This window comes from Panthera leo, chromosome C1 (assembly GCF_018350215.1).
Source record: "Panthera leo isolate Ple1 chromosome C1, P.leo_Ple1_pat1.1, whole genome shotgun sequence".
Lineage (NCBI taxonomy): Eukaryota > Metazoa > Chordata > Mammalia > Carnivora > Felidae > Panthera > Panthera leo.
Genome location: NC_056686.1, coordinates 160,432,775 through 160,460,429, shown reverse-complemented (window position 1 = coordinate 160,460,429; position 27,655 = coordinate 160,432,775). Strand labels below are relative to the sequence as shown.

General features: G+C 42.1%; 1 protein-coding gene across 6 annotated transcripts in view; it reads right to left on the bottom strand.

Annotated features, from left to right (window-relative positions):
* The window catches only part of RAPGEF4 (Rap guanine nucleotide exchange factor 4), a 291,851-nt gene that overhangs the window by 129,847 nt on the left and 134,349 nt on the right, over positions 1–27,655 (bottom strand). The gene's annotated exons all lie outside the window — the stretch shown is intronic.

Here is a 27,655-nt window from a genome sequence, read left to right as displayed (position 1 = left end):
GTCTGTGCTGTTTTGAAGGAATAAGGCTTGGTGAGCAGAAAGCCTTTTAGACCATCCACTGAGAGAGGGATGACATTTACAAAGAATGGAAAATAGACATTAGACATCCTGTCTTCTCAGGTAATAAATACAGCCTCCTCCCCTCTCAGAATGAAAGCCAGGCAATTTTATTTATTGCATGGTGTCATGTATATTTATGGTTTATAATTATGATGACACATAAGTGTTAAATGGCATCAAAAGAATCAACACTCTATAATGTGTTTGTGGGTTACACAGACGTCAGCAGAAAAGCCTTCATCTGTAGCAATGGGCAGCTGGCGACATGCAGTGTTTGAGCAACCATCTGGCCCATTTGGTAGATGTGAATGGTGTTTGTAATGTAACATTGATGATTTCTCAAAAGAGCCTTCTTCTAGTCAAGATGTGACTAGCTTTTTTTCTTTTTTTTAATCCTTTTTTCTTCTCACTCTGAAGCAACTATACTAACACCTGCATGCAAACATTAAAAATCACGATTTTCCCTGCCTCTGAGTTAACTAATCACTCAAACATACCCACAGGACTAATCTATCACCCTGAATTCCTGACATTTCCTTTGATAGCTTCTCAGTTCTGATTCTCTTCTTTCTTATGACACCATCCACTCTTCTTCCTCATGAGAGAGCACTGATTAAACACATTTCTGGGCATGATATTATGCTGGACTCCGAACAAAACAGGCTCACAGAGAGCAGATGGGGACTGGTATGTGTTCTAAGAAGGTTTTGTGACCCCACCCCCCCCCCCCCCACAGCCTTTTGAGTTCTTCTTATTGTTAGCAACTCCTTACCAGGCTCTTAAAAGAAATAATCCATGTTAAGTTAAAGGAGCAATCTGCTTTGCTTATAAATGTTGTTTCGGATGCAGCGGATATTCTTTGTCTCAGGCACCTCTATGCCAGTTCCCATGAGCTCCACGGAAGCATCCCCTGACCCCTAAGTGAACAGGCCTTTGCCTTCTTTCAGCTCCATAGCACTTGGTCTGTTGCTTGTTCGTTCATGGAGCACATCATTATGGCTGTTGCTCCTGGTAACAGAAAATAGAACAACCCTCTGGAGAGCAGAAGGTGGGCTAGTTTTCAGGACATGCATGCATTAAACACCTACTATGTGCAGACAATGTCCCAGGCACTAGGCTTCCTGCAGAAAATAAGTAGATGGGCCCTTTGCACTTATGAAGTGTCTATCTCCTGCAACATAGAGCACCATGGCTTATGCCTAATATGAATCTCCTGCAACATAGAGCACCATGGCTTACGCCTAATATGAACTAAACACTTATCTGTCGAATTTTAGAAATTTTATGGAGAATTTCAAACATATATAAAAACAGAATAACACATACCTAACATCTAGCCTCAATAATTATTAACTCATGACCAATGTTGTTTCCTCTACACTCCTATCCACCCGCCCTTTCCAGAATTATTTTGAAGCAAATCCCAGATATCATATCATTTGATCCATAAATATTTCAGATACATCAAACAAAACTACAATGTCACTATCACAACTAAGAAATGTAAAATTTCCATAATATCCATTTGATGTTCAAATTTATGTTTCATAAATGTCATTGCTGAATTGAATTTATAAAGTACTTTAATAAGACAACATCAGTCTTAGTAGAACAACTTTTGACATAGTGAAGATTGCAAAAACAGGGTTGAAATATTAATACCTACACATAAGAAGCCAGCCTTTCAAAATTGATGGGACACTTTTTAGAAAACATCTGCATAATCAGGGAAATTGATTTCTTGTGTAGCATAGTGCAGAGCACTCTATACCAATCAGGATAAAAACAGCTCACGGAAATAAAACCTGTGCCAGAAAATTGGGACTCCTAAATGATTTGCATATAATCTGCATACAGCTTGGTCTTCGGGCAGCATGTCATCTTCCAAGCACCACTTAAAAAACAGTCTACAAAAGAACCTGTCGTCTGAAAAGATGCTGAACCTCATTCACGACAGAAAGGCACATTAAAACTACAGAGTGCCATGTCCTTTTTTACTTGTCAGACTTGGCAAAGCTTCAAAAAATTTACTAACGTACAATTGGTGATCTCAGACATTGCTTACGGGAATGTAAAATGATGCAACCTCCGAGGAAGGCAGTTTAGAAGCATCCATCACATTTAAAAATCTGTATTTCCTTTGAGGAAAGACCCTCCCTTAGAGGGCAGAAATAGGACCTCCTGAAATACCTGAATACATAGGCAGACAGGCATATCTGTTGGTAATAGCAGACAAAATAACAGCCTCAAACAGAAAATAACTCAGATGTCCACAAGTAGATGGCACCTGGGCTACTTCCTGATAAGTAAAGATGGGTTATTTCCTGATGAATAGATGATGTTGGAATATTATGTAGCCATGAACGAAGCAGCACTACCTGCTGATATAGAATAGTCTCCAGGGGTGCACGGGGGGCTCAGTCGGTTAAGCGTCTGACTTCAGCTCAGGTCATGATTTCACAGTTTGTGAGTTCGGGCCCCGCGTCGGGCTCTGTGCCGACAGCTCGGAGCCTGGATCCTGCTTTGGATTCTGTGTCTCCCTCTCTTGCTGCCCTTCCCTTGCTCATGTTCTGTCTCTCTCCCTCTCAAAAAATAAACATTAAAAAAAAAAAAAAAGAATGATCTCCACAATATATTGTGAAATTTAAAAAAGGTGAAACACAGCACTGTATGCTACCATTTTGTGATGATAAAAGAATACATGTGCATATGTGAATATTTATAAGGATTTGTAAATGCATAGCCTATCTCTGGACACATACACAAGAAAGTAGTATGAACGACTGCCTCTGGGAAAGAGATCTAGGTGGCTGAAGGTCACATGGGAGAGGGACTTAGTTTTCCCTGTTCATCACCCACTGTGGCTGTCTGCCTGGGGCCAGACTGGCGGCACTGGCTTGCAGTGGCATACAGAAAGGGATAACGACGGCAGTGGAATGAGCAGACAGCCCTTCTCTCTTAAACATGTGGAGTTGGGAATAATTCGCTTTGACTATAAAATCTTTCAGAGTGGGGAAATGGAGGATTCCCCAGGGTGCGGAAATGGGCTACCTTTTATCGCGCTTATTGGTGCTCAAGCGATGAATTGAAAAACGAGAGATGAATGGATTAGTAAACCTAGATTGTGGGGTGGTTGGTCTCTTCATAGACGTTTAAAGCCATGCCATGCTTTCTGAGTAACAGACTGAAACTGAAGGGAATTCACCAAGACTCCCATATGAAAGTCAGCACAAGGTCAGCTTTAACCTGAGTCAGCAGCTCTCCAGAGGTGACCCAGCACCTCTGGAACATGGTGTTTATGGTGTTTACTCAACGTCACTCGCACATGCCTCCCACACCCTGGCTGCTGGGGGTGTGCAGTGGCCCAGTTCAGTCCCTTGACAATGTCCTCCTGGGGCCCCGGTTGACCTCTCCCTGCAAAACCTTTCCCTGGACCCCAACACATTCTAACACATCAATAATTGAAATGCCCTCACTCGATCATTTTATTTTATTTTATTTTATTTTATTTTATTATTTTATTTTATTTTATTTTATTTTATTTTATTTTTTTAGGCTTCCACCATCACTCAATCATTTTAAAATCACCACATGCACCTGGGAAAGAGCTATACCTTTAACTGCCACAGACACAGATCCTCACTGTGTAAGGGCCCTAGCTGGAGGATTGTTCAACAGTTCCCACTCCCTAGCCCTGCATGAACTCTGAGGGCAGTTAGGAAATCAGTTATTCACATGACAAGAGAACCACAAGGGTCTTCCAGGGTCTTAGAAGAATTCGGTAGGACTCGTTCTTAGGATCTGCTCCTGGCTTTGTCACTAGTCATCTGGGTCAATCTGACAAGTCTTCTGAGCTCTCTGACTTCAATATCCTCCATAAAGTGGGTGCTCTAAATTAGATCAAGGGTTCCTTGGGAAGAACTCTGGTGGGTTGGAGGACCCTCAGGCAAGCGTACCATGCAAACAAAACCTCAGCCCCTATGGCAACTAGAGTGTCTTCCCTTGTAACTGTTTTATAAATTAGAGTTCTAAAAGCAATTTCATCTGAAAGATGACTTTCGCTTCTAAAAAATAAAAGTTTACAAATCACAAGACTAATCCCTGAACTTTCAGCCAGAGATGTCACTCAAAGATCTCTGTAAAGAATCAACAAAGACCAATTTAGGATTTGTCTACGAGGTATTAAGGATTCTACCCTCTGTTAGAAAGACTCCTATGGTTGAGAATTGGCCGAGTGACAGGTTGCTCTGTACCTGAAAGGTTTATCAACAAAATTGGTACTGAGAATTTAACAGAGATGCACCACAGTGCATTGTGGACTGTCTCAAAAGGTGTACAGAGCCCTGGAATGGAACACAGCAGGACAAAAGGGGGTGTGAGAGGGGTTAACAGAAGCTCTTCCTGGAGCTTACATTTTATTCTATGTCAAGTAGTTTAAAGGATTACTTTTATACTTTTATATTATGGAGTAGAAAGCTAAATTTGCATAAATTTTAAAGATTAAAGCATGAGACATCAAAGAAATTTTGAGCTTGCTGCTGGCTACTTCTAGCTACAAAGGGTCTAGACCCCAGGCAGTATGTATTGATTTCCTCTGCATTTGGAGAACTTCAGTGGAAAAAACCAAGAACCTCTGATGTTATGAAAAGCACGCAGACATCGGAATCATACAAGAACCAGGTCTTAATTCTGATCCTACCACATGCTACCTGTGTAAACTTGAGGAAGTTGGTTACTTCAGTTGCCTGGGTGAAGAGTCTCATCTTTCAGGACCATTGGGAGGATATGAAATAAAATCTATAAAAGTGCCCAGCGCATATTAGGCACTTAATAAATACTTGCTGCTGCTGCTAACAGCAACAACAACAACAACGACAACAACAACGACAACAACAATGCAACCAAGGATTAATCAAGATAATCACACTATATTTGATATGCTTCCCAAGCAGATACCGTTCAGCTTTAGCAAAGAACATTCTCTTCATGACAATTTCACATTACTGAGGATGTGGATATACATAATGTAAAGACCTATAATACATCTATTGACCGGTCTGCTAAATAGGGCTGTGGAGAAATAGGAATTTAAATAATAGACTTTCTTAAATAATTTTATAGTATACTGCCTATTTTTATACCCACATGGTAAAACTGTCCAAGAAGAAAGAAAGGGCACAAGACAGTAAGCCCAAAAATAATTTCACAAAAATAAGTAAAGCCTTTTAGCCATCAGAACTGTTTTATAGTCAAAGAGTATTTTTTATTTTTGTGTTTTATTTTTTTATATAAATATAATTTATTGTCAAATTGGTTTCCATACAACACCCAGTGTTCATCCCAACAGGTGCCCTCCTCAATGCCCATCACCCATTTTCCCCTCTCCCCCACCCCCATCAACCCTCAGTTTGTTCTGAGTATATTTTTTTTTTTTTTTTTTTTTTTTAATTTTTTTTTCAACGTTTTTTTATTTTTGGGACAGAGAGAGACAGAGCATGAACGGGGGAGGGGCAGAGAGAGAGGGAGACACAGAATCGGAAACAGGCTCCAGGCTCCGAGCCATCAGCCCAGAGCCCGACGCGGGGCTCGAACTCACGGACCGCGAGATCGTGACCTGGCTGAAGTCGGACGCTTAACCGACTGCGCCACCCAGGCGCCCCTGTTCTGAGTATATTTTTAAAAAATTAATCTGTAACTTACAACTGGCCAGTTTATGAAGTCACATCAGTTTCTGTGGCTGAGAACAGAGGGAAGAGGGAAGGCAGTGTGAGGGGTATGGCATCCTGGGGCTTGTGAGGTCAGATGCCTGTCTCTAAATCCAGGTGGAGATGTGCTAAAGCCTACATGAATATGTATTTTTAAAATTTTTTATTTGAAAGAGAGAGAAAGCACGAGGCGGGAAGAGGGGCAGAGGGAGACAGAGAGAATCCCAAGCAGGCTCCACGTTCAGTGCGGAGCCCAACGTGGGGCTAGATCCCACAACACTGGGATCAGGACCTAAGCTGAAATCAAGAGTCAGATGCTCAACCAACTGAGCCACCCAGGCGCACCAAGCTATACTAATATTTTGAAGAAGACACAAGATGACAGTCTCAGGTTAAACTCTGGTTTGTCTCTCAGCCAACTCATGGCCCCCTCACTGAAGAAAGCTGACTGGAAAGCAGGTAGAACCACCCGGTGGAAGGGGGTCAGGGAGTAAACCCAGCTCTGCTCTGTAAGCCTTGAGTCCCAGGCCGGTGCTGCTCCCATCCAGAGCTAGGGCAACTTCTTTTTCTAGTTTGCACAAAGGCTCTGTATGAGCCAGCTGTAGTCCAGGAGCCAGAATACAAAAGTGGAGTGGCATCTGCTGGGGGAGGAGGCATAACAGAGCCATGTCTCAGTTTACAAAGCAGGACTAACAGAGAATAAAGAAAGTCTGGCAGCTTGAACCCTAGCTGGACCCACTAGGGTCCTAGACAAGAGAAAATGGGGTCCTAGTGGAGTATGATTCCCAACCCTGGAGGTGAAGGTCTTCCTGACACACTGTGAGGCCTTGTCTGAGGGTCTGCCAGCTGCTGCCTGCTGCCGCGACCTACCCAGGCTGCTAGCAGGAGCCCCCACGGGGGGGCCAGGGCGGTACAGGACTGTCACTACACTCCTGCCTGGCCAGAAGCAGCTAGGCCGAGATGCTGGGCACATCCTTTCCCAGCAACAGTCCCTCTGTCCCCCCGCCCCTCTGCCTAGGAGATCATCAGGTTGCAGGGAGAGCACAAGTAGCATCCTTAGGCTGGGATATCAGTGCTAGAAAAGCATTAAAAACAGGAAGTCATAAGGATGACTGATAGGCATTGCTGTGAACACCCGGGGGAGGGGGATGTGTTCTGAACAGGAAAGCACTAATAGGAGCTCATGGTAGAGGTGTGTGTGGATGGGGCCAGGATTGGGGCAGAATAGAAGAGGGCCACTCTGGGGGTCTGAGGCTATATATCCTGTCATAACATCCCACTCATTACATCTGCACTGGGTTCTGACAACCTAGTAAAGCCGAGTTTGTAAAATGTAATGACAAACAAATTACCTGTACTTTCTCTGAAAGCATTAGGAGTATTTGGGAAAGGAGCTTACAATAGGGATCTAACGTTTAGGCCCCCTGTTTTCGGTTTCTTGGTAAGAATTTTTCATGACTTCTGTATTGTGTGCAATATGTGATGTGAAATTGGCCATGGCACATTGCTCTAAAATCTCAGAGAGCTAGAGAATTCTCAAACATAGGAAGAACAGGAAAGAAGGGGAAAAGCAAAGCAGTTGTAAATGGAAACCTTCAAGCAGAATTTTTCTGTTTACCCTTTTAAAGCTGTTATTGCTTCTCCCACAGCAGATCACTGGCTGGACTGAGTTTACCTCTTATGCCAAGTTATTCTGTTTCCCTGTTTCTCGATTTCTATAGCATTCGCATAATAGGACTCAAAGAACTTCCATCACCATGTCTTCAATGATATTTAATTATATCCTTTGGTCCTAAGATAGATATTTCTAAATGGAAGCAAAATTCTGCTTGCCAACTCCTGGCCATTTTTAATTCACGACTAACTTGCCAAGAGCAGTAGTTTGGAATGTGATAATCACAACGATAGTCCTAATAGAGAAAATTTCCAACCCTGAGTCATTTAGAGTGCTAGGCTAAAGCCCAAGCAAGATGACCCTGCAGGCAAGCAAATAAAGTCTCACTCAAAACGCACCTGTTTGGGGGCACCTGGATGGCTCAGTCGGTTGAGCGTCCGACTTTGGCCCAGGTCATGATCTTGCAGTCTGTGGGTTCGAGCCCTGCGTCGGGCTCTCCGATTCTGTGCTTTCCGATTCTGTGTCTCCCTCTCTCTCTGCCCCTCCCCCACTCATGCTCTATCTCTCTCTCTCTCTGTCAAAAATAAATAAACTTTAAAAAAAACGCACCTGTTTGAAATTCTCTCTCCCACTGGTGGATGGTAAAGGGTGGGGCAAATTCAGATTACAGAGTCAGGACACAGACACAGAATCTGAGGCTGAGGAGGCTTGGGGGTTAAGGCACAGGGGGCATGGAGAACAACAGCCCTCCAGGTAGAGGGGGAACAGGTGTGATATTAAGAGACCAGGCCAGGTGGGACAGAGAGTCAGGACAGGGGGCTGGGGAGAGGGGAAGGCAGTGAGGCTGAGCAGTGCAGGGACTGAACAGGTAAGGCCTTTCAGGTCACAGTGAGGATTCTGAACAGCACCCTCATACCACACAGAGTAGTTTAAGTAGAGAAATGACAAGAACAGATAGGTGTCTCTAAGAGATCATTTTGGCTTATGCCTGGAGAATGTTTTTCATGGGAAAACAAGGAAGGCATTGGGCCCTTAAGGGAGAGACAGACCTGAAAGTGAACTTGGAGGAGAGGCAAGAGAAGGAGATGTGAAGTAGGGGGTAAAGGTACTTCATTCCTAGGGGTGAGGCAATCTCCAACTACCTACGGTCAATGACCTTAAAGGCTCAGATTTCTTGTTCAAGCACATTCAACACTTCTATACTTTGTTTTTTCCAAATATTTTTTTCAATTTTTTAAAAATGTTTATTTATATTTGAGAGAGAGAGAGAGGGAGTGCACAAGCAGGGGAGGGGCAGAGAGAGAGACAGAGACAGAATATGAAGCAAGCTTCAGGCTCTGAGCTGTCAGCACAGAGCCCAACGCGGGGCTCAAACCCATGAGCTGTGGTTCATGACCTGAGCCGAAGCTGGACACTTAACCGACTGAGCCACCCAGGCGTCTCTCCAAATCTTTTTTTTAATGTTTATTTATGAGAGAGAGCAGAGTGAGAGCAGGGGAGGGGCAGAGAGAGAGGGAGACACAGAATCCGAAGCAGGCTCTAGGCTTTGGGCTGTCAGCACAGAACCTGATGTGGGACTCGAACCCATGAACCATGAGATCATGACCTAAGCCGAAGCCAGATGCTTAACCAACTGAGTCACTCAGGTGTCTCAACACATCTATACTTTTAATATGACTAAAAAGTTTGGGGATTTCTGGGGGCTCACTGGAATGATTATAATTTAAGTTAGTGCATGCTCTGCATATTTGAGTAATTAAATTAGCCGTGAGTTTCTCTTAGGGAAACACAAATTGAAAGCAAGACACACACACAGTAGGTCAGTGCTACTTAAATGAATCATAAAATACTCTGCTGTGGAGCTATTATTGCATAGTCCATTCTCATAGCTCTCTTTTCACTGAGGCTGTACCTACTCCATCTAATGTATAAGTGTGACTATGCATGTTGAAAAAATAGCCTCTGCCTCCTTGTTTATAGAAAAAACAGTTGGTTGACATTTTATTTAAGCATATGACTCTTTAAGGGTGGTGGATATTAATATAGTTACTCTGAATTAGAACAATCAAGCCCAGCACTTACGAAACTAACAAGACTATCAGTAATACATATATCATGGAAACATGCAAATTCCAAGAAAGTGCTTAAATGTTGATCATACAGCATTAGGATGCACTGATCATTTAAAAACCTAAAATAAAGGATCATTTCACAGTAACAGCCTATGACTGTCATCCCATTAGAGCAAACTACCAACATTTTGCTTTTGCTTTCTGGGTCTACAATATACCACACATAGGGGAGTAGACAGAGCAAGAGGGAGATAGTAAATAGTAATTCAATGGGTGCTGTGGTCTGGATGTATCCCCCCACCACCCAAATTCCTAAGTTGAAATCCTAACACCTAACGTGATGGTGGGGGGACTTTGTGGGGGCTCTTAAGTCATAAGGGTGGAGCCCTCACAAATGGGGTCAATGCTCTTCTGAGGCCCCACAGACTCCCCCATCCCTGCTGCCAATGGAGGTCACAATGAGAAGTACCACGTGGCACTTTGACCTCAGACTTCCAGCTTCCAGGACTGTGAGAAATAAATTTCTGTTGTTTACAAGCCACACCGGTTTTGTAATAGCAGCCCAAATGGACTAAGAAGAGGAGGCAGGAAGACTTTCTGCCCCAAGTAGATATCTGAACTTCCCACGTTAGAGACGTTTAAGTTTCTGTCTTCATCTCTCAAAATCTGAAACCACTGGAGCCTATGAACTAAGAATTTCTTTGGTTCTATTCTGAGCAAGTTTTTCTAGAAGCATCCATACATAACTCACCTATCCTATCTCCTCAACTTCAGTCCTACCCTATAACCTCTAGTGGGCGTTTAGTACTAGCTTTTGCCATATGCAGGCACATTGATCACTAGAAGGGAAACTATACAAGGACAGTGACTTTTATCTGTTTTGTACCCTGATGGAACTCAATAGCCTGGAGTTGGGTACTTCTCAGCTTCAACCACTCTCGACTTTTGGAGACTGTCTGCATTGATTCAGACCCAACTCCTGCAGCATTTCCGCCCATGCACATTGTTTGCACTTACTTTCTTCATCCCCCTTCATTATCATCATTTCTATTATTTCTGCTTCAAGCTGCCATAAACAACCTTACAGCATCCTTATCAATCCAAATCCAATATATCCCTACTGAACACATCTGGGAATCACGGTCATATAGGTGTGTGGTTGTGGAAGCTTCTAATCATCATGCAATATTATATGCCTTGAATCCTTTGAGTGATTCCTGGTTTCTATCAATTCTCTACTTTACATAATCTGAACTCTGTTTCTCCTACAGAGTGTGAACTCGGGGGCCTCACCCAGGCCCCACACTTTCTATAGTCCCCTCTCTATCCTCACCTAACAGATGAGGCCCCACATCTCCTCGTAGGAATACTAGGAGGTGTCAATAATGGAGGCAGTGCTTTAGCCATTCTGGAAAATAGGGTGAAAGAGAACAGTATAATGCCATATGTCTGAGGGGGTATGGGAGTGGGCAGGGCTGAAAGAGGTGGGGGGACACAAGCTTTAAGATTCAGGCAAATGTGGGGCTTCGTCCCAGTTCTGCAAACCTCCGCTGATGCTAACAGACTTGTGAGCTGACACAAGCCAGCCCCCGCCTCCCCTCCAGTCTCAGCTCCCACACTCTTCCCCAGCCATACTGGCTCCTTTCAGATGCTCTAGCACACTGAGCTTTCCCCTCAGGCCTCCTATATCTCCTGCTTCCCACCATTGACCCTGCCAACATCTGCTCACCTGTGCTGACCCATGGTCTCTTCAGAATGGCCTTCCCTGAGCCCCCAGTTTATGTTAGTCTCTTGTGACTCCTCTCCTGGTATCATGTCTTTGCCATCATGTCTTTTACCAGTGTTCCCAAGTAATCTGAGGTTATGTACTGTATGTGTGCTGCCTTAATGCCATTCTCTTCTGTTCCACTACAGACCAAGAGGGCAGGGACCACATCTATGTTCTCTCTCATTGCATACTTAGAACTGAGCACAGGGCCTGCGACATAGCAGGCTTTCAGCGAATATTTGTTGAGTGAATGAATTACTGACAGAATTTCCACTCTGAGGTTTGGTTCCTCAATAATAAACCAGACATATTACCATATACCCCTCACGGTTGATGGAAGGACTGAATGAGACAACCCGTGTGAAGCTCTGACAGCCCGGGCAAACAATAAATATTGGTTCCTATTCCCTCTACATCATGATTTTTTCTCACACTGATTCTGCTTAAGGAAGGGGTGCATTTCCATTTAAAAAAACTAAGGCTTGGAGGAAAAAACTGTCTAATGCATGGAGATCTACAAAAACAAATCTAATGACTGGAAGATATGATGAAAGAAGCCACTTAGAATTGTATGACGTACGTGGTCAAATATCTCTGTGATGTTTGTTTGCTCTTTATGAATCAGCTTCTTGCTTTCAGAGGAGGGACAGTGGGAGCATGTTGATGCTGATAAAAACAAAACCTAAACTTAACTCATCAAAATCTATGACACTGATCAATTTTGTAAGTTAAAAGGAAGTACAGGGGGACAGAGTGACCCGTCTGCTCCACCAGAATTAGTGCCAAAACACACTCATTAGTGAAAATGTAGTTTTAAGAGACCCATGCATAAATCTTGCTGGAAAAACTGGCAGCTATATATAAATAGCTGAAGGTAGAAAATGATTCATTTTACATATCCAACATTTTTTTTCGTAATTCTGCCTATTGCCGTTACTTCTAAGGCCTATCATTTTTTAATAAGTTTGCCTTTTGGCTTTGTTCTAACTACTCTTCTCTCTCTCTTTTTCCCTTCCTGTCTCTCCTTACATCCTACCCTCCTTCCCTTTATACAAATTCACAAAAATAAATTTTACTTCTATAAAATAAGTAAGAACACATGATAAAAAACTGAACTACAAGGTGTACAAAATGAAAAAAATAATCCTCTCCCTTCCTTACCCTCCACCTACTAATGACTTACCCAGTCCCACTGTCAAGCTAATCACTGCTGACACTCACTTCTTCTGTAACTTCCAGAATGTTTCCACACACACCAATATCTATCAATACATGTATCTATCTATCTTCTTATCAATTGGTTTGATAAACAAATGAGATCATATGGTATGTGATGTTTTATCCTTTTTCTTTCTCTCTTTCTCTATTAATGTATTTTGGGTGGCTTTTGCTATCAGAACACACTTCGCCATTGCTTTTTTGTTAGACACCTCATTTTTTTTGCCCACTTCTCCATTTAACCCAACTGGGGGAAATCTGGAAAATATACTGAATCAAAATACCTTCCCTGAATGTAAAGCAAAAAGATAAAGATCATATATAAGGGTGTTATCAAGTGGAGATTTCAGCTATATTCATGAAAATGAGAGAGCACTGTAAAAATTTAATTCCAAGCAAACAAATATGCAAGCATATCACTCAGAAAATTTCTTTGATCTCTCCGATGGCTTTATCTAATTGGTGTCATTATGTTGTAACTCCACTGAGTGCCAACTATGTATCTGTAACCTTGGCAAAGGCTTCCCATGTGATACAGCTGAAGAAAAAAAATGTGTGTGTTCTCGCCCCTAACGCTGTCAGAAGAAAAAAGAAATTTAATTTCAGTCTCTGTCAGCTTAAGAAGAATAGAACAGGAATTGTAAAATATTAAGATGGTGTTTGAGTATTACTGTTAAAAGGAAACAGATTTACAGCTTTTGATAATTGTGTTGTGGTTATAGAAGAAATTGTTCTTGTTCTAAAGAAACATGCCCTGAAATATTTAGTATTTAGGGGTAAAGGAGTACAACTTCTCAACTTACAAATGATTCAAAAAAAAAAAAAAAAATAGAGAGGGAGAAAGAGGGAGCATGCCAAAACAAGAGGCAGAAGTGCAGTCGAGTCTAGGAGAGTTCTTTATATTACCCTTCCAACTTTTCTGGGTATACTTTAAATTACATCAAAATTATAAGTTACCAAAAAATGAAAAGGAGATGGGAGTTGAAACTTGAAAGGATTACTCTCTTTTTTTAGTGTTTATTTACTTTTGGCAGGGGGGGAGGGGCAGAGAGAGACAGAAACGCAGAATCCCAAGCAGGCTCCAGGCTCTGAGCTGTCAGCACAGAGCCCGACGCAGGGTTTGAACTCACGAACCGCGAGATCATGACCTGAGCTGAAGTCAGATGCTTAACTGACTGAGCCACCCAGATGCCCCAAAAGGATTACTCTTAATGCATTTATCCTGTCAACGTCTGCCTTCCCCGACTCACAGGCTCTGCCTGCATTTCATAGGTCCAACAACCTCTGCTTCTGCAGCTAGTCCTTATCAGAGCGGAAACTCTGTCCCCACTGGCTGGGAAGGGCCAGCGCTGCCCCTGGGTGTCATGTGTCCACGTACCTGGCATGTGGGGAGAGGGGTGCAAGAGGGTGGAAGGACAGCACCCCAGAGCTACAAAGCCACAGTCTTCCCCTAATCCCACCTCACATGGCCCCCATACCTGGGCTTTGGCCTTTACTCCTCAATGAGTATATGTTTGTTTGTTTGTATTTTGCTGGCCCTCAATGCAGTCCACAGCCTGCCTTGCCCTTGTCTGCCTCTCCTCCCTAAGGGCTACCTCTTGTCCCTTCCACTGCTAGTTCTGGCCTGAAATACTGCCTGCTGTGACAAATATTTTTCACTCTCACTGTTGGCAAAACTTTCCCCAGGCCCCACTCACCAGACCAGAGGATCCCTTGGGTCTCAATGCCATCCTCTATCAAATTGGAATTTTCTAAGCCCTTTTAGTAGTCATTCTGATTGTTGGCCACTGCCCTTACAGCTTTTGTAACCAGGTTTTCTGGGAAGTGCATTCTGGCTTCCATGAGGACCAAGGACACTGGATGTCCCATCTCCAATGTTAACAGAGCTGAACAGTCTAACTGCTCCATTCAGATTAACCTTTGATCACACACCCAAACAGATTTTTCTGCAATCTAGAAACTCAACTTCAAATGTCAATTCTGCAGTCAGAATATGCCTACATTGGACTTTCCTATAAATGATCTCTATGGTGCTAGAAGGAAAGAAACAACCTTTCTATCAGTCAACACAAAAATCTAAACAAGATAATACAAGTGTACAATGATTATGAAAACCCAAACCATAAAACACGAATGTGTGCTTTCCAATATTTGTAACACACAGCGATAGTCTTGATTTTATTGCAGGTTTAAATAAAATTCCTGATGTTTTAAAAATAATATTACCTTTTTCTCCAAATCAGTACATCTATAGCTTAAGTATCACATCTATTGAATATAGTGTTTAAACTTTGTGTTTAAACTTTGGGGGGAAAGTATAGCATATTGCATCAGAGAGGTGGAACAATGTTGAGAAGAGAAAACTTTAGGGAGTAGAGGAGTACCTTATTAAAAATTTTTTTAGCAGCCTCACAGGGAAAGGAAATATTGCCAACTGCTTTCCTGGACGGTATGCAGCTAATCCAGACAAAAAGGATTCTCCTTCCTTCAGTGAAAGTGTCAAGCTGAAAACGACACCATTAAGGACAGACATGGGGACAGCCCAGGAGGGAAGCAGCCAGGTGAGTGACTCTAAGTCTGGACCCCAGCTCCCAGGCGGATCTTGTCTAACCCTTCTCCACCCACCCCCAACCCCTCCAAGTGATGACATTCTGGCTTGTCCCCTGCTCTCTCCTTCAAGCAGAAGTGGGCTGCTCCAGCCTGTCTGCATCCCAGGAAACTGAAATGTCTGGCCAAGTGACTCTTCATCTCATCTGTGGGTGTAAGGAAGGAGCTGGCCAAAGGGAAGGATTTGAGTCTAAGAGAGTATGTTGACCAGAGACTGTCTAAATGGGCCCACAGAGTGAGGCAGGCCCGAGGAAGGGAAGGGGGTGGGAGAGATGTTGCAGAGAAGAAAGGAAGAACCAGCGCTATTCCAATAGAGCAAAGGGGTGCTGGTCTGGGTGATACCAGTGCTGGCCAGCAGGATGTGTTCACAGGGTGCAGGATTCAGCAGCTCCATGACACTTCTTCCTGGCTCTCCTGTGTCCATGCCAGCTCCTCCTTCCTCCGGAGCGGACCTAATCCCCATCTTGATGTTTACCATGATCTCCACCTCCCTTTCAGTTCTTTGCCTCCTGCTTTGAGGATCTTCCGCCTTGATGCTTGGCCCTCAAACCCGCAACTCCTGGATGGGAATCCTCCTGGTACCCACACCCCTCTTCTCAGCTTGCATCTACTTTCCCAGACCAGACCCGACACGCTTATGTGCAGGTTGCTCAGATGCCCTGGTTCCAGCCTGTAGGCCTGGCCCTCTAATTCTGCCAAATAACACAGCTCCTCTCCCCGAGGTCAGCCACCTGGGGGCCTCTCACCCTCAGTCTTGTCATGCTGCCAGTCAAGCCTCTCACCTGAAGTATGACACACAACCCTTGGCACACTGCGAAGTTCTGTACACATGCTATTTCTAAGTATTGAATGTCGTTGCTACGCCAGGAAGCTAAGACATGCAGCGAAGAAGGAAATTCCAAAGATAACTCTCATTTAAAAGCCTCCCATTGAAATGAGTGTTCACCTTTGTTTTGCTGAATTAATTTATCCCAGTCTGGTTCTCAAGAGACCACTAACCGGGGTGTGGTTTGTCTTCTTGGGGTGATAAAAATGTTCTAAAATTGATTGTGGTGGTGGTTACACAACCTGCTAAAAGCTATTGAATTGTACACCTTAAGTGGGCAAATTGTATGGTATGTGAATTATGTCTCAATAAAGCTGTTTAAAAAAGAGAAAACACCATGTGGACTTCAGGATGTACACCTAACCTACTGAATATATCCACCTGGCTGCCAGAAGGAGGGATCAGAAAAAAGATGCAGAAGAGTCATTTTCTGGAACTTCTGGGTAGGCTCTGCTGAAGCATACACCCTGATTTTACCTGCACGAAGCCAAGTCTGACCATCCCTCCCGCAGGCAGCTCCCCACACAGGAGCACAGCACACCAGGAGAACTGGTGTGCGTAGGCTTCTCTGTGCCTATAGCATGCAGAGCTACGCCTACTTTCTTCAGCATTTGATTTTTCCAAACAAAAGGAGAAACCAAGCACATAAAACCCAACAGTGAATTGATGAGCAACTTTGCATATATATAGAATTTCCAGGCAATAAAGCATGCTCTCCAACAAGCTTGTCTTTGTTTGGGAGAAAATTACGCTTTGCTTTCTCACAATGCCCTCTGCCAAGCCCGGTGTGCCCTCCTAATTTAAATTAGTCTTTCAATTGTATGATCTTTCCAAAGGAAACTAATTTTCACTATGCGCATTCAGGGAACTTAACCAGAACTTGAATTTTTTGTTGGGGGAGGGTGGCAAACCCATGTGGTAAGGTTTTCTGCTTTGCCACAATCCTAAGATTAATCATTTTTTGAATATCTATAAATATTATTTTGATTATGTGAATGCCTTTAAATAGCTGTTTACAAAAAACTCACAATACTGTAAGACTGCAAAGAAATAAGCCTAATATAAAATGTGAACAAGAGAATTAAACACAAATTGCACAATTATATTCTAATTTGTAGATTATAATTCAGTGTTCCATAATGATTTATCCTGAAAATACGTTATCTTAAAAAAAAATTAAAAACTGATTAAGATAACTTTTCTCACAAATCCTAAAATGCTTCATTCACTGGGTAATTTCATTCTGTGCTATCTCAATGAGGACATTTTGAATCAAAGACCTCAAGAAGAAGGTTAATAAATCTTGACAGCTTCCTTAGATTCTGTTCTCTTACTTACTGTTCATTAAGTTCTGTATGAAGTTCAGCAGTTCACATAATCTGGCATAAAAATGGAGGATTTAAAAAAGAAGTTTAAAACTTTGATTTCTCAGAAAATGTCTTAATGGTGTCTATTTCTCAGTGCTGAGTTATTTCCCAGAAAAGGCTCTATTTTCACTATAATTTTCTAAAATAAATCTGATAGAAGAGAATACCATGGCAATGGGAAATGTGAGAAATTTGACCAAAGTGGATTAATTTTTTTAAACTGTCATAAATATATAGCATATCATATAAATTCATTATCTGGACAAGCCAATCATTCTGAATGACTTTAAGGCAAATTCTTGTTGGGTTTTTGTTTTTTTTCCTTTTTTGTGGAGGGGAGGGAGTGTTATTTTTATTCCTCCTCTCCCCAACCATTTCCTTCCATATACAAAAATAAGATAATCATCTCTGAATGCCCTCGGTGACCCAAGCATATAAATTCTGGGACAAATTATGTCAGCATAAAATTCAAAACTGGCAATCTCAGAGAACCAAGTTAGAAGTAGATCTGCTGTGTTTAAAATTAAACCATTTTAGTAATAATTAAAAGCACATAAAATTGTGAACAAAAACTCAGGAAATATGTCTTTTTTGGCTTGTTCATACAAGTTACAAATCAACACATGCAGTTTATCTCAAGGGAAGGGTGCACCGTGAACTCTCCCCAAAAGCAGAGTTGGTGGAAAGCACTCCTTGGATAGGGATACTGCAAGGATCACACAGGATCTTAGACTCCTTGCAAATACCCACTGGCTCAGTTGTCTAGCAGTTTGCCAATGGTAAGTTCCAAAAAGCCAAACTTTTAATTAAATGCTATGGAAAAGTAGCATGCCACATGCCTAAAACAACAACAACAACAACAACAACAACAACAAAAACCAACAAAAAAAGAACAACGACCCCAAACACCACACACCACCAGAATGGCTCATACCAGGACGGGAATCAAGAATAATCACTAAAAGCAGAATCCAGCTATTGTCTCAGAAAGATTAAAAACAAAGAATAGAAAACATGAACACAAAGGGCTGCAGGGATGCTACCAGAGAGCATTTAAAACAGACCCAGAAAGTAGCAACAAATCATTCTTCTCTCCCACCTTCCCTCACATACCAGAAGCTATAGGGAGCTCTTTAGAGAAAATTCAAAACACAGTTCTTCTGTTTGGTATTCTTTGAAGACTACTCAATGTACGAAGCACCAATCAGCCAAAGAACACGCAGAAAGTTCAAGTCCAATATTATGATAATTGTTATGCAATATTCATTGCCCACTTCAAAGGCCAAAATAGTGTGTGCAGACGCCTGTGTAAGAATGAGTGTTTAAAAAATTTTTTTTTGTAATTGAGAGAGACAGAATGAGAGTGAAAGCGGGGAAGAAGGGCAGAGGGAGAGGGAGAGAGAGAATCCCAAGCAGGCTCCATGCTGAGCATGGAGTCCGACATAGGGCTTGATCTCACAACCATGAGATCACGACCTGAGCCGAAATCAAGAGCTCGAACTGACTGAGCCATCCAGGCGCCCCAAGAGTGAATGTGTTTTAAAAGTTTGGTACAAAGTGGAATAAGAAAACAGATGGCAAGACACTGATACCATTATTCTGGATTTCTCTGAAATGCCCCCTCAAAGCAATGACAGATTTCAGCACCTGCTCATCACAAAGTCACAGATGAGTTTTCTCTTCTCATTAAATCCTCATTCTTGCAGCCAGTCTAACAGCTCGTGGAAGACTAAATTCCTATTCAGATTGAAATGAATGTATCATGTTTTTCCTATTTGTCCGGACAGAGTCACTTATATGTGCTTCCAAAATAAACTTTTTTTTTTTTTTTTTTTAATGAAGTAACTTTTTTACTCTCTCCCACTAAACCCTTTTCCCTGGAATAAAAAGAGAAAGAAGGAAAAGTGTAAGAACTAGAATTGGAACTTTTATAAGGCTTAGCTCTGATAGTGTACTGTAAGCCTTGCAATAAAAGGGAGCTTAAAATTTGGAAGTCATTACAAGAAAGCAATATTGCAAAGTGCGAAGAACCCGGAATCGCGGGCTAGACACGTACCACTGTGAGGGGACTATTTTTACATGAAACCATCCAGGATAAAGTTGTAAATGAACTTAGGTCTTTATACAAATCTGTATAGGAACCCGTCAGACTCTAATGTTCTCTACAGACTACTCCACACCAAATACACAGTGAGCAGATTCCTGGAAACATAGGACAAAGTGAAAAGAAAAAAAAAAAAAAAAAGGTGGCGCAGCTGTGTATGGGTGAGGCTATGGATTGATTACCCTGGAAATTACGTAGAACTGACAACTGTGACAGGTCCAGCCCACCATGCATCTTTGGGTGCAGAGACATTTTCTCTGATTTCTCGTGTCTTTGAATTCAAGAATGTGAAAGAGGTATTTATAATAATGAAGTAAATCAGGGACTCTCAAATAGCATCTTTACCAAGGATCTGGGTGGAATCTCCTGTTGGCTTGGACCTGAAAGACCAGACTGTAGCATTGTAAACATCAATGTTTCAGTGAGTGGGGGCTGACACTGGAGGTGCATTTGGAAGTGAAAAGCACGCTGACAGGATTTAGCAATCATGTCTGAAAGGACTCCAGTCTCAGTAAAGGTGCTTTGGCTTCACATTGCTTCAAGCCTTTCAGGCAATCCTGGAGCCCTTTCTTCCGAAGAAGACAAAGAAAGTTAAGGTTGCCCTGACCAACTGCATCATATAGAACAGGACAGTGGCTAATACCCTGTGCCCCTGAGGACCTAACTAAATCAAGAAACTCATTTTGAAAAAATAGAAATAAAGTTGTCATTACATTAAGAAGAAAGAAAAAGAGCTTGGAATCCTGAGTCACAAAGCCTTGTGCTCCACTGCCATGGTTAGAAGCAGCAAGCAATCTGTGGAGGTGCTTTGCAAAGTACTACTGTTTCATGATGGCTCAGGAATGCTCCTGAGCCCTCCCCAACTTCCGTTGTCTTTCCCACAGGACATCAGGTGGATGCTTTCATCTCTTGGTTCTAAATGAACCTCAGACTGTGCCCTAACCCCTGCAGTTCTCCCCCCAGGACTGAGAGACTTGCACCTCTAGGCAAGTGTGTCTTTGCTCAGCTTCCCCCTGTCTGGTCATGCTCATTCTTCACAACTCCTAACCATGGATGAACAACTGACTGCTGCCATCATGCTCTCATAATATCCTGTGCAGATTTCTAGCATCATCTCTCTCTGGTAGACCATACACTCCTATTTGGCAGGAACCACACCTTACTTCTTTTTCTAGCCCCAGCCTGTCCCATGGTGCCTGACCAAGAGTAGGACCTTGATAAAGTTGACTGCACAGATGAATATGTAATGAGTTGCTATCAATATATGGGGCATTTTTCAATATAAAGGTATTTTTAATTTTCTGTTTTTCTCTTTCATTTATAGGTTCAAAGTTTGAAGACCTGTACATGCAAGAATGCCACAGCTGAACCACAACACACAGAAGGCTGGCATGAATGCATGCTAGCCTGGCCAACACTGTGTCCTATTCGTTTTATGGGCATCTTTTAATTTGCATTCCTCTAAAGAGAACTTGAAACTGGGACTTGTATGTAGCTTATTTGGGAGGTGAATCCAGGAAGCAGGAGTAAAGGGCAGGAAAACCAAGGCAAGGAAGGAAGGTTAAGACCAGAAAGGCTGTGTTACTGAGCTGGTTTTCTTACTGGGGACCCTTGTAGAACGCATCCCAGATTTCTGTCTCCAAAGCACAGGAGTCTGGGGATTTATCTACAGACTCTCATTCCCCATTATTTGAGGAGTACCTCCCAAGCACTAACTACCCCCCTCCAAACTTTCCAGCTATCCTGAGTTTAGGTTGTGCAAGCTCTTGTGGTTTAGGGGAAAGTCCTGAGGCGCCAAGGCAGGGAACAGTTTAGGTGGGGTGTTGACTGTGCAGGAGCTATCCATCCCAGCTGCAGCTGAAATGGAAGGTAGGCCAGGCACACATTTAACTATAAAGGAACTAAATAAGGTCTTGCATCATCTTTTCCAGGACTATGCAGCTAAATAAATAACTTGATTCCAAAACACAATCCATTAATCCATAAAAAGAAAGTGCTTCATGGGATGATGTGGATGTCCTAGCTAGACCTTGGGGATAGAGTTCCCAGGGGACCAGGTGGCATTGCTAGCTTATACTTGAGATTTATACATCTCATTCAGGCCCCCAACCAGCCCTGACTCCCACCCTTTACCTTCCCTTCCATCCCCCACCATTCACAGGACAAACAAAAGGCTGAGAATTGCCATACATGTTTTCTCACGTGCTATGATTTCTTTTCACCATGTAAATTGGTCTTGGTGGTCATTTTATAAAAACAAGTGAAGGCAGCAGCAAAGAGGAGAGAAGGGACTTGCCGATCTGAATAAGTTCAAGCATTTACAGATAGCTTCTTCCCCTCTCCTCTCTGGGGCTCTGATAATTGATTAGGAGGAATTCCTATCCACCTTCCATGGTGGGGGAGTCTACTACAAATGACAGCAAACTTCTACTACTTAGCTTTCTCCAAGTATATTTGGTAAAGCTTCTTGTATTCATTATCACTGGAATTTTCTATGCCGATGGGAAAAAGGAGAGACCAACTGCAGAGTTTTTGTTATTTTTTACCTGAACTTCTGTACTACACTGTTCTTTACTCGGTAGAGATGACGTCAGGCACCTGCCCCACCCCTCCTCTGTGCACGTGCACCCTCCATGGATGCACCCCATCTGCTCTGCTCCCACCACTCAGAACAACTGTCAATAAATTTGGCCCTTTGTTTCTTGCAATCAGTCTCACTTTTCCAACATGCGCCTTTTAGCTTCATACTGGCCCGGAATTTTGAGATACACAGATGTCATGGCAGTGAGATGAGGAAAAGGGACATAAAATCAGAAATCAAGGCTAGCTTCTAAAGAAAGGTCTTTTATGGAGGAGCACAGAGGATGTTTAGGGCTGTGAAAATATTCTGTATGACACCATAATGGTGAATACATTTGTCCAAGTTCATGGGACGCACGACAGAAAGAGTGAACTCTGATATAAACTAGGGACTCTGGGGGATGATGGGTCAGTGGGGGTTCATCAGTGGCAACAAATGTTACCACCACGGAGGGGTGGGGGTGGTGGGGAAGGGGAATGCTGTGCATGTGTTGGGGCAGAGGGCATATGAGACATCTCTGAACTTTCCCCTCAATTTTTCTGTGAAGCAAAAACTGCCCTAAAAAATAAAGTCAATTTTTAAAAATTAATAAATAGAGGGAAAAAGAGGAGGAGAAGGAATAGGAAGGAAAGGGACACAAAATATACATCAAGAGACTGAGTGAAATCAGAAAACATCAAGAGACATGTGCCTGAAATACAGTATCTATCAGATGTCATAGGGCAATGTTTTGAAAGTGCAGGTAAGATCTCAAATAAGAAAGATAAGAAAAGATATAAATCTAGTCTGGCTTCAGGGATGTGTGACCCACACAGCCACCCTGAGCCCCAGAAGAGCCCTGTGCTTAGTTTAATGCTCTGCTATCATCTTGGAACTCTTCATAAGTTTTAAACAAAGGCCCCATATTTTCATTTCACGCCAGACAAATTATGTATCCGGTCCTGAGTAAAAGAATAGGAAATGTGAAATAAGATTGTTCCCTTGCAGGCTAAAGCCAAACAAGAAAAGTATTTGCAGAGGTATTCCCAAAGCACTCACTCCGTGCTTCTCACTAATTCATGTGAAGTGGTCTCTTTTGGTTTGAAGACGCTCGGAATTTCAGATTTCCATGTGCCTTGTCACATGCATCCAGTGAACTGACAGGTGGGGTAGATTAGCCCTGAAAATAGGAAGTCTCATGGACGAAGTCCTAAATATATTCTAAACCCCCTCCCTGGTTTCCTTATTCGCAGAAGTGAGGAAATCATACCTCAAAAAATAACCACTGACCACGCTTCAAAGTAAGATTCACTTATACAAAGCCTAACTTCACTATGAAGAAAATGCGTGGAGAGTCTCCCATAGTGCAGCCTAACTAGAAATCGACTTTCCTAAGAGAGGGCAGAAGAAGCAACAAAAGGTCTCCCAGTGGTCCCCAAGGACAACTGTGGAAATGGCTGTCGCCAGTCATCCAATTCTTGACTCTGAGCCTTGGCTCGTATCAGTCATCAAACTTCCTCTCCTTAAATAGAGCCACTACAAATGTCACCACCAGCTTTCCTAGGACAAAATCAGGGATTTGGCGTCAGAACCTCAGCTGCCAAAATAAAAACCCTCTAAATTACTTTCAGTTCCTTCCTTCCATGACCTCTGTTCACTGTTTACCGCTGTGATGGTTGCTCAAGCCTTGCTCTCGATCCTGCAGGAGCTGGCCCTAGTGGCTTTTTAGCTTGACAGCTGTAAAATATTCATGCATACCTTCTTCTTTCTTTTAGGGCTACAGAAAAATACTCAATGTTCCCTGGGTCATTCTCCAAAAACCTGGTGGATAGAGCTCCAGATATATACAAACAACCTTAAACAGTTTTGCAAGCTATAGTAGGTTTTCCTTCACAAAATCTGCTAAGAGAATCCATTTATTATCTAGAAGTTTAAATATTGGCTTTGACCTGAATTTTACAAAATGTCGATCCATATTTAAAAATTTTTATTGCTGACTGACACTAAAAAGTAATAAGCTAGACATAATCATAGATGCACTGGTTAGCCTGAATATATGTATACATACAGATTTGATTAAAGCTCATGCTTGTGCATAGACATGTCCTCTTAGGAAACCTTGTTCCATCAGTGAAAATTGCAAGTTGAAATGACCTCCATGGGAGAAGAGGCACTTGTTATTTGGATGCAATCCTAATTACAAAGTAGCTTGATGAATAGAGACCAAATACTGCCCATGTTTATAGCAACAGGATATAATTTGGTCTCTCAACAATTGAAATCTGTTTGTAAGCAAACAAGACCTCTTTACTGACATTATTACCATGCATAAGTACTATTGCCAAAACCTTAACAATGGAAATCCAGCAAAAAATGGATTTCTTTCGTTATGAAACATGCCCCCAAAGATGTTAAAAGCCCATTAACTTAAAAGTGGACAGTGTCATGTGATCTCTTCAAGGAAAAAAAAATCAGTGCCACAACTCTTATAACTTTATAAATATTAAAAAACAGATTTTAGTTTGTGAGTTTTCATTCAAATAGATCTTTGACATGACAAATATGATTTTATTGGTATTTAAAATTAGGTCCAAACTATCAATCTCAGAAATTGTTTGTCAGCATGCACTCTTTCCTTTCCTTTTCTCCTCTTCTTTCCCTCAAGGAAGGGGTGCCTAGGAAGTCGATTAAAGTTCATCCTTATCACCCCATAAGTGGTTTCCAGCCTCAGGAAGATGGACGACTGGGCTCTTCGCCAGATCAAATTCCCCCCATTAGGCACTTGGAGAGTGTGAAGCATCCAGCAGTTAACTGGCTCTAGCAACATGAAATCACCATTACTCAGACACATGAGGGAAACTCTTTAAAAAGGCTGCTCTCCATTTTGAATTTGACTTTTCATAGAAGAGAAGAAAAATATTAAGTTGGTCATAGCAAGCCAGGTCATAAAGCTGCTATTGCAGAGGCCATGGTGGGTTCAAAGCAAGTTTTCAACACTGATATATAAAGGTAGAAACAATATCAGGGAATCAGAATCACCCTTATTTACCAAAGGTAAAAACTGAGGGAGGTAGAAAATCAACTTATTTGTCTGCAAATGAAAGACGGAGCTAATACTAAAAGTCTCCGATCTACTTTCTGCCCACCAACAAATTCCCTGCTTCCTTCACCATGGAAATAAGTACTAACGATGTCACTAAGCAGTTAACTCTCAATTAACACACTGTCTAGTCAACCCCCACCATAGGGTCTCTGTGAGGTGGTGCTGCTCAGTCAGCTTGGGCAAGTCCCTTCCTTTTTTTTTTCCATCTGTAAGGGCAGGAAGGGGAAAAGTAGAACAAAAACAATTCTTTTTTTTTTTTTAAATATTTATTTTTGAGAGAGAGAGAGAGAGAGAGAGAGAAAGAACGAGTGGGGGAGGGGCAGAGAGCAAGAGAGGGAGACACAGAATTTGAAGCAGGCTCCAGACTCTGAGCTGTCAGTTCAGGGATAAAACCCATGGACTATGAGATCATGACCTGAGCCAAAGTCGGACATTTAACCAACTAAGGCACTCCCAAAACCAATTCTTAAACACTTTAAAGGTAAAAATTCTTTAATTCCTCCGACTGTTCTGTGTGTCTCTGATTAACACCATACCTTTCCTGTGCACTGGTTAATAGCAGGCAACCTTCTGATATTAATCAGCCACTTCTCAGTATCTATTTGTTGCTAAGCACCTGGGGATACACTGAATAAAGATATAGAACCCGATCCTCTACAGCTTATACTCTAGTAGGAGATAAAGAAAAAACTAGAAATTATGATACAAATGGCAATGATAAGTACTCCTGATACACATCTGTACAAAGTGCTATGGGAACTCAGAAAAGAAAAAAATGCATTTGGGGGAATACAGAAGTTTTACGAAGGAGATGAAAACCAAGCAGGGAATTGATAGCTTGCATGAGTTTTCTAAGCAGGAAAACGGAGGCTGCTTTTCCAGACAGAGGGCACAGTATGTGCAAAGGCTCAGAGACACAACAAAGTTTGACAAGCGCAGGAAATGGTGAGAGCAGATGGTCATGGTCAATATAAGGAGTTTCCTAAAGCAAGGAACAGCAAATTTTCTTCTGTGAAGGGGCAGCAAGTAAATATAGGAGGCTTTACAAGCCATATAGTCTCAGTCACAACCACTCACTTCTGCCATTATACCTAAAAGCAGCCATAGATAATATGTGAGTAAATGAGTGCAGATGTGTTCCAACAGAACTTTATTTACAAAAACAAGCAGCAGTCTCAATGTAGCCTACAGGCCTTGGTTTTACATCCTCTATCCTAGAACATCAGGAGATAAGATTATAAAGGAAAGTTCATAAACCAGATTCAAGAAGTCTCTCTAGGCATCACAGAGATGCTTGGGGAAATACTACCTTTTATTTTTTTAAGAAAAGGGTGAGATGATAAAATTTGTATGTGAAAAATGGTAACAGCAGCATGGGACATGCATGTTTTTGCACCCAGTATCATTAAAATAAAAGCTATGGTATTTCTTTACTTCATTATACACTGATATTCTAAAATTAAATCTAGCTAGGGCATGCTTTCCCAAGAAAACTTAGGAGTGAGATTCTTTTCAACCAAGTAAGCATCTGGAAAACACTTTATATAGTATACATCATGCCCCACTTGGTCTGAAACACCTGGCAAAAAGGAAAGAAAGAAAGAAAGAAAGAAAGAAAGAAAGAAAGAAAGAAAGAAAAGGGATAATAAAATCTTTACCTCTTTAGTAAAAGCATTGCCTATAAAACTAGTAGACATCACAATGGAGACAGGAATCTTACTTCTGTCTGATAAAGGGCTACAAGGTGGTACTACATAATCATCTGTAGGTCTGGAAATGTTTCACCTGCTATGAGTAGCATTGCCGCATGCACAAGCAGAATTAACAAAAGAAGGGGGAAATAGTAAGGAAGGAAAAAAGGCAACATTCATAGAAACTTTATTTCAAGTCACATAGTAAAAAAAAAAAAAAAAAAAATTATTTATGGCTGGTTCATGTCAGGGACTGTGTCGAGTGCCAGGTCACAAAAGTGAGCAAGAGACTTCACTCTCAGAGTTCATACCTAGAGGAGGCATTGGTAAACATTTTTGTAAAGGTCTACATAGCAAATATTTGAGAATGTTGCTGCTCAGTAGGGTCTCTGCTGCAAATGTTCAACTTTCTGATTGTAGCCCCAAAGCACCCATACGTAACAGGAAAACAAATGGGTGTGGCTGTGTTCCAATAAACCTGTTAATTGTTTGCAGATCCCTAGCCTAGAGAAAGAAAGACATTAAATACATCATTGAAAATAAGTCACATCATTGCAAATATGCAAAGCTCTTGAAGGAGAGGCACAGTCTAGAACACATGTTGGACAGACTGGACTGGGCTGGAAAGGTCCAAGAAGGTTCCTGTGAAGCTGAGGATGTGAAGGAGTGGGTAAATAAGACAGTGGGAAAGAACAGCCCAGACAGAGGAACAGCAGTGCAGGGAAGCAGAGATAAGGTCGGGGTTGGGGGGACAGAGGTAGAGATGAGAAACGAAGAGTAGCCCCCCGTAGAAGCATCTGGAAAACACTTCACATCATACATCTCAGATGCAGCTGGAGTGAAGAAGCAGCCAGGCCACTCAAGGGCGCTAAGCTGCAACAGCTATCTTAGATTCTATTCTGAGGCAAGAGAAAACCATTTAAGGTTTGGAACTCAGGCAGAACTTGATCGATTTGCAT